Raw genomic sequence first — 11,975 nt, forward strand, 5'->3', positions numbered from 1 at the left:
TTTGATATCAATCATACTGACATTGCAAAAAAAGAAAATCCAAATATCATGGCAACAGAAGTCCGATTACACCTTCAGAATAGATACCGTGACCACTTACATATTTACACAGACGGCTCACTCCTAGACAATGGCCAAGCAGGTTCAGTTTTCGTTATACCAAAACTGAAAACTGAACGATCATACATATTGGTAAAGATCGATCAATATTCACAGCTGAACTTATCGCTGTTCTTATGGCTTTAAATTATATTCTTGATCTTCCAGTTTGCTTTCTACAAGTCTTATTTTGCGTTGATTCAAAATCTGTATTATATGCTTTAAACTCATCAGATTGTAAGGACAAGTCCAAAATAATAATAGAAATATGTCACATTGTACATCTTTTGAATTTGAGAGGAACACATATAACTTTTTGTTGGGTTCCTTCTCACCTTGGTCTCCTATATAATGAATGAGCTGACAGGGCTGCAAGAAAAGGTGCAAAACACCAACAGGGAACCACAGAACGTTATGTGCCTTTTCTGTACAAGAGGGGTACCGCTTACTAGAAAAAGCATCATGGAGCAAAGTCAGGGAAGTATACCAGCAAAATGACAGAGTTTTAAATAAAAGTATAAATAATATTCAACAACCGGAATCTGTCAATAAAAGTATAAATAATATTCAACAACCGGAATCTGTCAATCGATCAAATACATTCAGTAATTTAATCAGATTGAGGCAAATTCAGGCATTACCAAACAGGATAAAGCTGAACGCTTTTATAACAAAGTTCAGCAGAGATGTTAAATGCATATGTGGAGAATCTATTTATAGCAAACACATACTCTTTGAATGTCAGAGTCTGAAATCATTTTTACCAAACTTCTCGGAAAATTCTTGTGAATGTATTTTTGACAATTTCAAGATGTTATCTGCTATTGCAGAAGGTTTGCTGCATAGTCCAATTGGACATTTGTTATAGTTGTTACAGTTGTTTGATGTTAGCGTTTCCTTCTATATTGTGCCTATGTCTCCCCTTTTAATGTTTTATTTTTTCCAATGCTCTGTATCTTTCCCCACCACACACACACATGCGCACACACGCGCACACACACATACACACACACCATTCTTCACCCTCTGCCCAATACTGTTCCCACCACCACGCCCCGCCCTCCACCCCCCACCCCCTTTTTTTCCCGTCTAATATCACTTAAAGTGGAAGACGTTAAACTGAAGACTACTACTACTACTACTACTACAACTACTACTACTACTACTACTACTACTACACACACACACACACACACACACAAATACACCGAAGATATTGGTTGCCTGAATTACCCCAATGGGGGTGGGGAGTGGTAGGGTGTGTGTGATAAAGTTGTAGAATAATTTCTGCCATGCACTCTTACGGATTCACTGGCTAAAAAAAAGTTTTTCGGTATTGAACAAAATTCCACCGACCCCCCCCCCCCCCCCCCCCCCCCCCAAAAAAAAAAAAAAAACAACAAAAAAACCACACAAAAACCCCAACAAACAACAGCAAACAAACAAACAAAAAAACAAACCAAAACAACAAAAACAACACACATCCATGACTGATTAAACCGTAGACCAGCCAACAGACCTTAATAGGAACCAGAGTTTTCTCTCATGAATATTCATTGCTGGTTTGACGCAATACTAATTTAATCGCGTCTCTCTCGCTCACAACGGCACTCGACGATACACCGTTTCAGTCGGTCGGGGAAGCTTGTAGTTGTACGTAGTTGGAGGCAGACGCGATCCAATGGAAAGCTGATAAACTGGGCGGAGAGGAAGGCTGTTGTCTCGCGTTGGCAATGGACTGGCTGTTGGTAAGGCTGTCTGTCTGTCTTTTGGAAAGGTAGGTTTGCTGCTTTGTCGTGTTATTTCAACAAGGTGTGTTGTTTGCTGTTGTTGTTGTCACGTTACAGAATGAGGTGTGTTGTTTGCTGTTGTTGTTGTCACGTTACAGAATGAGGTGTGTTGTTTGCTGTTGTTGTTGTCACGTTACAGAATGAGGTGTGTTGTTTGCTGTTGTTGTTGTCACGTTACAGAATGAGGTGTTGTCACGAATTTGTACAGGTGTTGTACAGAATTTGCTGTTGTTGTTGTCACGTTACAGGTTGCTGTTGTCACGTTTGCTGTTGTTGTTGTCACGTTACAGAATGAGGCGTGTTGTTTGCTGTTGTTGTTGTCACGTTACAGGTTGCTGTTGTCACGTTACAGAATGAGGTGTGTTGTTTGTTGTTGTCACGTTACAGAATGAGGTGTGTTGTTTGTTGTTGTTGTTGTCACGTTACAGAATGAGGTGTGTTGTTTGCTGTTGTTGTTGTCAGGCTACAGAATGAGGTGTGTTGTTTGCTGTTGTTGTTGTCACGTTACAGAATGAGGTGTGTTGTTTGCTGTTGTTGTTGTCACGTTACAGAATGAGGTGTTGTCACGAATTTGTACAGGTGTTGTACAGAATTTGCTGTTGTTGTTGTCACGTTACAGGTTGCTGTTGTCACGTTTGCTGTTGTTGTTGTCACGTTACAGAATGAGGTGTGTTGTTTGCTGTTGTTGTTGTCACGTTACAGGTTGCTGTTGTCACGTTACAGAATGAGGTGTGTTGTTTGTTGTTGTCACGTTACAGAATGAGGTGTGTTGTTTGTTGTTGTTGTTGTCACGTTACAGAATGAGGTGTGTTGTTTGCTGTTGTTGTTGTCACGTTACAGAATGAGGTGTGTTGTTTGCTGTTGTTGTCACGTTACAGAATGAGGTGTGTTGTTTGTTGCTGTTGTTGTCACGTTACAGAATGAGGTGTGTTGTTTGCTGTTGTTGTCACGTTACAGAATGAGGTGTGTTGTTTGCTGTTGTTGTCACGTTACAGAATGAGGTGTGTTGTTTGCTGTTGTTGTCACGTTACAGAATGAGGTGTGTTGTTTGTTGTTGTTGTCACGTTACAGAATGAGGTGTGTTGTTTGCTGTTGTTGTCACGTTACAGAATGAGGTGTGTTGTTTGCTGTTGTTGTTGTCACGTTACAGAATGAGGTGTGTTGTTTGCTGTTGTTGTCACGTTACAGAATGAGGTGTGTTGTTTGTTGTTGTTGTTGTCACGTTACAGAATGAAGTGTGTTGTTTGTTGTTGTTGTACGTTACAGAATGAGGTGTGTTGTTTGCTGTTGTTGTTGTCACGTTACAGAATGAGGTGTGTTGTTTGCTGTTGTTGTTGTCACGTTACAGAATGAGGTGTGTTGTTTGCTGTTGTTGTCACGTTACAGAATGAGGTGTGTTGTTTGTTGTTGTTGTACGTCACAGAATGAGGTGTGTTGTGACGTGGCGTGTGTTGTTTGCTGTTGTTGTCACGTTACAGAATGAAGTGTGTTGTTTGCTGTTGTTGTACGTCACAGAATGAGGTGTGTTGTTTGCTGTTGTTGTCACGTTACAGAATGAAGTGTGTTGTTTGCTGTTGTCACGTTACAGAATGAAGTGTGTTGTTTGCTGTTGTCATGCTACAGAATAAGGTGTGCAGATATGTTATATGTGTTAGTTTGTTGTTACTTTATAGAACAATGTATGAATATCATGTTATTTACTGCCATGCTGCTAACAACAACAGCAACAAAATAACACAAACATCAATAACAATAAGAATGATAAGAAGAATAACAATAAGAAGAAGAAGAACAACAACACACATATCCACACACACACACACACACACACACACACACACACACACACACACACACACACACACACTGACTGACTGACTGAAACCATTTATTGTCAGATTAACTGTTTGTTGTACTGACATTTTCGCAACCATTTGAATAAAAATATTAACTGAGCAACACAAGGAAATTCTGATTTGAGGGAATGTATGATTTAAATAAAAAATTAACAAATCAAGTTACCAAATTTCATTAATATCATTATCTCCAAAAAATATTCTAACGCACACACATACTCACATACGTGTCTCCCCCACCCTCTCCCTACATACATGCATGCATGCACACAAACGCCCATCATGATTCCCCTACCTCATTCTCCTGCCCACTCACTCACACACACACACACACACACTCACACTGTCTCTCACTCTTTCTCATCAAATTTAGGTTTCGTAATGTAATCAAGACGACATATTACATGTTAGGGTCGAACAGTTCCACTAATTAGAATAATGGGAACTTTGCTCTACAAGTAAATCTGACGCTATCACCCAAAACGAAACACTACTTTGGATTAAATAAAACAGAGGGGAACCTCTGCAGCAGAAGGGGGATGAAACAAATTAGAAAAACCGACCAATTGGATGGCTTTTAATTAGGTCAACTGCGGTTTTTGTCAGAGACCAACCATTTTCTTTGCTAGGGTGAAAAACGCTGGACATGGCGAATGGAAGATTAAAGGATGTAATCATATCATGAAGGGGTTTGAAATGAAAATGTGTAACTGGACATTCGAGCAAAAAATGTGGGATGTCAAGGGTCTTACCACAAATACATAGTGGTGACGGTTTCAAAAATCTGCATAACCATGCATTAGTTCTTAGCCTGTGTGTCAAGTTTCTTGTGGAAATTGATCCTGGGGGGGTTAGTGCCTTTTCTTACTGGAAGAGAGAGATCCCACCAGAGCTTCTTTTTTGAGTTTTCTAAGAACTGTCTCTGTCTGGACACACACACACACACACACACACACACACACACACACACACACAGACACAGAGAGAGAGACGGTCGGTGGGGGTGGTGTTAACGATCTATATTTTATAGGTATTGTTTGAACAAACGTTTTTTAAGATTGGTCTTCAAATACTTAATGGAGCATTGTCTGATATTTTGCTGCAGAAGTTTCCGAAAACATACGGCCATTGTGTGCACATGTTTGGAAACCATGAGTCTTGCGTCTGTGACGCGGGATTTCAAACAGGCGTGTGTCAGATGAAGAACGCAAGCCAGGGCAGGAAAGACTGTAAATCTTTACAGGATCAGGAAGGTGCGATGGGGCAGAACCATTGAAAGAATTGAATCATTTAGACATAAGAAGCTGTTTTTCTTTTCTTCGGTTATTGGAAGCCAGTGTAACTTTTTGCAGAAATGGATTGCACGGTTGTTTGCTGGAGGCTTTCAAGATCAGACGAGCAGTTGAGTTTTGAACCTTCTGTACAGGTTCTGTGATAGAAAATGATCAACTTTTTTTTTTAAGAAGAAGAATAATTACAGTTTATTCTGCAAAGAACGCGCGAAGTGACTTGTGTTTTTGTTGTATCAGCTGTGAGTTGTCTCCGAATTGAACTACTCGTAATTCGTTTGAGCTTGTAAAAGGCGGTTTGACTTCTTTGTGTGTGTGTGTGTGTGTGTGTGTGTGTGTGTGTGTGTGTGTGTGTGTGTGTGTGTGTGTGTGTGTGTGTGTGATATCATCTTTCATACTAAGTTTAGAATTAATCTTCTTCTTCGTTCGTGGGCTGGGACCCCCATGTTGACTTCTATGTACACGAGTGGGCTTTTACGTGTATGGTCGTTTTTATCCCCACCATGTATGCAACCATATTCCTTTTTCGGGGAGGTGGAGTACATGCCGGGTATGTTCTTGTTTTCATAACCCACCGAATGCTGACATTGATTACGGGATCTTTAACGTGCGTATTTGGTCTTCTGCTTGCGTATACACACGAATAGGGTTTTGACACTTGCAGGCCCGCACATCTGTTGACCTGGGACATTGGAAAAAATCTCCACCATTTACCCACCGGGCACAGTGACCAGGATTCGAACCAGAGACCCTCAGACTTAAAGTCCAACGCTTTGACCACTCGGCTGTTGCGCCCGTCAGAATTAATGATTCCTAAGTTTCTTGCATTTTTTGTGAATGGGATATCATAGGAGCCTACTTTAACTGACAATAGAAGAGTTCAAGAAAGAGACAGGTTTTGAGCTGAACAAATAATAGAATCTGTTTTACCATCATTAAGTTTAAGTTTGTTATTGTTCGTCGAGCTTTTTATGTCATGGATGCATTTTTAGATCTCAAAGTTTTTGTGCTTTCTCTGATGGGGCTGAATTGAGTGTCATCGTCAAACAACTGATGAGCAAATGAGCAGGAGGGATGGTATACATTAAAAACAAAATGGGACTAAGCACTGACCCTTGTGGGACAACAAAAAGAGGAAGGAATGGAGAGGATGTCAAATTGCTGACATACACAATCTGTTTCCTGTTCGTTAAGTAAGATGTGAACCATTTAAGTGACGTACAAAAAATGCCAAAAGTAGTTTCAAGCCGGTGAAAAAAAAGAATGTGTGATCAATAGTCAAATGTTGCGGAAAGATCAAGCAAGAGAAGAACAGAAATTTTTGTCTCAGTCCATAGATGCTAGCAGATCGTTCACTTGGTGAACTCGCGAGGGAGCTGTTCCAGTGCTGTTAAATAATTTATTTAAAGTTTACGGTCACGAATAAGAACAAAGCATGCGTTGTTTGCACTCTCTTTTGTTTTTTGTTCTTTCTAATAGAACAATTTTGGGTGTGTTTTTTTGGGGGGGTGTTTGTTGTTGTTGTTGTTGTTTTTTGTTTTGTTTTGTGTGTGTGTGTGTGTGTGTGTGTGTGTGTGTGTGTGTGTGTGTGTGTGCGTGCGTGCGTGCGTGCGTGTGTGCGTGTGTGTGTGTGTGTGTGTGTGTGTGTTCAATATGGTATGTTAATTTCTGTGACGTTATAGTACAAGATATGTGTAGTCTGTTGTCACGTTATTCAACAATGCGTATTTTGTATGTTGTCACCTTATAGAACAAGTTATACGTGCTCGTATGTTCTTACTGTCACACCATTCAACGAAGCTATGTTGTTTGATGTCTCGTTATTCAACAAGTTAAATGTTTTTGATGTCATGTAGTTCAACAAGACACGTGTTGTTTTGTGTCATGTAATTCAACAAGGTATATGTTGTTTGTTGTCAGGTGAAAGGACAATGTATGTGTTGTTTGCTGTCACGTTATTCAACAAAGTATGTGTTGTTTGTTGTCGGGTTGTTCAACAAAGTATGTGTTGTTTGTTGTCACGTTATTCAACAACGTATGTGTTGCTTGTTGTCAGGTCGTTCAACAAAGTATGTGTTGATTGTTGTCAAGTTGTTCAACAAAGTATGTGTTGCTTGTTATCAGGTTGTTCAACAAAGTATGTGTTGCTTGTTGTCAGGTTCTTCAACAAAGTATGTGTTGTTTGCTGTCACGTTATTCAACAAAGTATGTGTTGTTTGCTGTCACGTTATTCAACAAAGTATGTGTTGTTTGTTGTCAGGTTGTTCAACAAGCTTTGTGTTGTTTGCTATCACGTTATTCAACAAAGTATGTGTTGTTTGTTGTCGGGTTGTTCAACAAAGTATGTGTTGCTTGTTGTCAGGTTGTTCAACAAAATATGTGTTGTTTGCTGTCACGTTATTCAACAAAGTATGTGTTGCTTGTTGTCAGGTTGTTCAACAAAATATGTGTTGTTTGCTGTCACGTTATTCAACAAAGTATGTGTTGCTTGTTATCAGGTTGTTCAACAAAGTATGTGTTGCTTGTTGTCAGGTTGTTCAACAAAGTATGTGTTGTTTGTTGTCAGGTTGTTGAACAAGCTTTGTGTTGTTTGCTGTCACGTTATTCAACAAAGTATGTGTTGTTTGCTGTCACGTTATTCAACAAAGTATGTGTTGTTTGCTGTCACGTTATTCAACAAAGTATGTGTTGCTTGTTGTCAGGTTGTTCAACAAAGTATGTGTTGTTTGCTGTCACGTTATTCAACAAAGTATGTGTTGTTTGCTGTCACGTTATTCAACAAAGTATGTGTTGTTTGCTGTCACGTTATTCAACAAAGTATGTGTTGCTTATTGTCAGGTTGTTCAACAAAGTATGTGTTGTTTGCTGTCACGTTATTCAACAAAGTATGTGTTGTTTGCTGTCACGTTATTCAACAAAGTATGTGTTGCTTGTTATCAGGTTGTTCAACGAAGTATGTGTTGCTTGTTGTCAGGTTGTTCAACAAAGTATGTGTTGTTTGTTGTCGGGTTGTTCAACAAAGTATGTGTTGTTTGCTGTCACGTTATTCAACAAAGTATGTGTTGCTTGTTATCAGGTTGTTCAACGAAGTATGTGTTGCTTGTTGTCAGGTTGTTCAACAAAGTATGTGTTGTTTGTTGTCGGGTTGTTCAACAAAGTATGTGTTGTTTGCTGTCACGTTATTCAACAAAGTATGTGTTGTTTGCTGTCACGTTATTCAACAAAGTATGTATTGTTTGCTGTCACGTTATTCAACAAAGTATGTGTTGCTTGTTATCAGGTTGTTCAACAAAGTATGTGTTGTTTGCTGTCACGTTATTCAACAAAGTATGTGTTGTTTGTTATCAGGTTGTTCAACGAAGTATGTGTTGCTTGTTATCAGGTTGTTCAACGAAGTATGTGTTGCTTGTTGTCAGGTTGTTCAACAAAGTATGTGTTGTTTGTTGTCGGGTTGTTCAACAAAGTATGTGTTGTTTGCTGTCACGTTATTCAACAAAGTATGTGTTGTTTGCTGTCACGTTATTCAACAAAGTATGTATTGTTTGCTGTCACGTTATTCAACAAAGTATGTGTTGCTTGTTATCAGGTTGTTCAACAAAGTATGTGTTGTTTGCTGTCACGTTATTCAACAAAGTATGTGTTGTTTGTTGTCAGGTTGTTCAACAAGCTTTGTGTTGTTTGCTGTCACGTTATTCAACAAAGTATGTGTTGTTTGTTGTCGGGTTGTTCAACAAAGTATGTGTTGCTTGTTGTCAGGTTGTTCAACAAGCTTTGTGTTGTTTGCTGTCACGTTATTAAACTGGATATAAACTATTTACTGTCACGTTATTCAACTGGATATAAGCTATTCACTGTCACGTTATTCCACAAGGTACGTGTTGCTTGCTGTCAAGTCATTCCACAAGGTATTTGCTGTTTGCTGTTATGTTATTCAACAAGCTACATGTTGTTATTCAACAAGCTATATGTTATTCCACAGGGTATGGTTCTGTTTGCTGTTATGTTATTCAACAAGCTATATGTTCTTAATCAACAAGGTATATGTTGTTTGCTGTCACGTTATAGAAGAAAGCATATGTGTGTTGCCACGTTATTCAACGAAATATATGTTGCTTTCTGTTACGTTATTCAAACAAGACATATGTTATTAAACAAGGTATATGTTGTTTGGTTGCGTGCAATTCAACAAGCCATGTGTTCTTTGCTGTCACGGTATTCAACAAGCTATGTGTTGTCGCTGTCATGTTAAGTTATATGTTGAATGCTGTCACGTTATAGAACAAGGTATGTGTTCTTTGCTGTCACGTTATTCAACAAGGTATGTGTTCTCTGTAGTTACGTTACTCAACAAGGTATATGTTGTTATTCAGTGATGTATATTTTGTTTGTGGTTACGGAAGAGAACTAGGTATATGTTGTTTGTTGTCACGTTATTCAACAAACTATTGTTGCCTGCTGTCACATTATTCAACAAGCTGTAAGTTGTTTGCTGTTACGTTATTCAATAATGTATGTGTCTTTACTGTCGCGCTATTCAACAATTAATGTGTTCTTTGCCGTTATTCAGCAAGCTATATGTTGTTATTTAACAAGGTATATGTTGTTTGTTTGTCACGTCATAGAACAAAGTATGTGTTGTTTGTTGTCACGTTATTCAACGAAATATATGTTGCTTGCTGTCACGTTATTCAACATGGTATATGTTGTTATTCAACAAGGTATATGTTGTTTGGTGTCGTGCAATTTAACAAGCCATTTGTTAATTGCTGTCACGTTCAAGAAGTTATATGTTAATTGCTGGCACGTTATTCAATCAGCTATAAGCTGTTTGATGTCACGTGGTTCAACAAGGTATGTGCCCTTTGCTGTCACATTATTCAACACGGTATGTGTTCTTTGCTGTCACATTATTCAACAAGGTATGTGTCCTTTGCTGTCACATTATTCAACACGGTATGTGTCCTTTGCTGTCACATTATTCAACAATGTATGTGTCCTTTGCTGTCACATTATTCAACAAGGTATGTGTCCTTTGCTGTTACATTATTCAACACGGGTATGTGTTCTTTGCTGTCACATTATTCAACACGGTATGTGTTCTTTGCTGTCACATTATTCAACAATGTATGTGTCCTTTGCTGTCACATTATTCAACACGGTATGTGTCCTTTGCTGTCACATTATTCAACAAGGTATGTGTCCTTTGCTGTCACATTATTCAACACGGTATGTGTTCTTTGCTGTCACATTATTCAACACGGTATGTGTTCTTTGCTGTCACATTATTCAACAATGTATGTGTCCTTTGCTGTCACATTATTCAACACGGTATGTGTCCTTTGCTGTCACATTATTCAACACGGTATGTGTCCTTTGCTGTCACATTATTCAACAATGTATGTGTCCTTTGCTGTCACATTATTCAACACGGTATGTGTCCTTTGCTGTCACATTATTCAACAAGGTATGTGTTCTTTGCTGTCACATTATTCAACACGGTATGTGTCCTTTGCTGTCACATTATTCAACAAGGTATGTGTCCTTTGCTGTCACATTATTCAACAAGGTATGTGTTCTTTGCTGTCACATTATTCAACAAGGTATGTGTCCTTTGCTGTCACATTATTCAACACGGTATGTGTCCTTTGTTGTCACATTATTCAACAAGGTATGTGTCCTTTGCTGTCACATTATTCAACAAGGTATGTGTCCTTTGCTGTCACATTATTCAACAAGGTATGTGTTCTTTGCTAAGGCTTATTTAACAAGCTATATGTTGTTTTCTGTCACTTTTTTTCAACGAGGCATGTGTTGTTTGCTGTCACGTTATAGAACAATGTATATACTACTACTACTACTAATGAAAATAATAATAATAATAATATGCAGAATGATGCTCACACCTCTGAGATAGGGAGCTCTTTGCGTTTACAACAAAACGTTATACATATATAAAAATTAAGTACTTCACACACTATCAAACGTGGGCACACACAAACAAACACGCCTGCACATGCACGCGCACACAACTAGCAGAAGCCAAAGAAGCACACTAGTGAATGGAATGGTAGTAAGAACGGAAAACGTGTGTTTTGAGAGACTTTTGAAAATATATGTGCATCATTGGGAATCCACGTGAGGGACTGACAATGGCAGTTTGTTCCATACCACTGGGCCAAGGTTCACGGCCCCACATTCAGCTCATACCACAGACTGACGTAATCAAGATTTTGCGACTTTTAGATATTATTATTAGTAGTAGTAGTATTTTATATATTTATCTATTATTATTACTTTTTTACATTTATTTTTCTTTTCTTTTTTCTTTTTTTTTCTCAAGGCCTGACTAAGCGCGTTGGGTTACGCTGCTGGTCAGGCATCTGCTTGGCAGATGTGGTGTAGCGTATATGGATTTGACCGAACGCAGTAACGCCTCCTTGAGCTACTGATACTGATACTGATACAGTTGGACCAACAGCAAAGTGAGAGCGGTATGGTCAGTGGTTTCTCCACTGTAATGGGAAGTCATTCGCAGCATAGACTTTTGTGAAGGACTGTGACTCTCAAACTAGGAGGCAAGACTGCACTGGCTCTTAGTGCTGCAGCCTTGGGGGCTAGTTGGCCTTTTGGAAACCATCTCAACACCGACTGTCCTAACACCCTTTTGGCTGAGAGAGTGGGGATGTGACTTGGGCAAGACACTCTCCACCATAATCAAATTCTAGACCAGAAAGTTAGGATAGCAGTTGCCTCCTCTGCTGTTCTGATAGTCATAGTCGGAAACGACTGACTTTCGTACAAAAACCACCGTGCCAAGGTAGGAGAAGTACTGACCTTGTATGTGGTGTTTGCTATCGCATAATTCAGCAAGGTATATAATAATAATAATAATAATAATAACTGGACATTTATCAGTGCTTTCCTCATTGCACAAGGAGCTT

At 38.9% G+C, this 11,975-nt stretch overlaps 1 protein-coding gene across 2 annotated transcripts in view; it reads left to right on the top strand.

Moving 5' to 3' along the window:
- Window positions 1-1,756: 1,756 nt before the first annotated feature.
- The window catches only part of LOC143280291 (uncharacterized), a 41,975-nt gene continuing 31,756 nt past the window's right edge, over window positions 1,757-11,975 (top strand). The window contains exon 1 of one of the 2 annotated variants that reach the window (XM_076584924.1): window positions 1,757-1,876. The gene's annotated coding sequence lies outside the window, so the exon portion shown is untranslated. The remainder of the gene's footprint in view (window positions 1,877-11,975) is intronic. The other variant, XM_076584936.1, reaches the window with a different exon arrangement.

Source organism: Babylonia areolata, chromosome 1 (assembly GCF_041734735.1).
Source record: "Babylonia areolata isolate BAREFJ2019XMU chromosome 1, ASM4173473v1, whole genome shotgun sequence".
NCBI classification, from domain to species: Eukaryota; Metazoa; Mollusca; class Gastropoda; order Neogastropoda; family Buccinidae; genus Babylonia; species Babylonia areolata.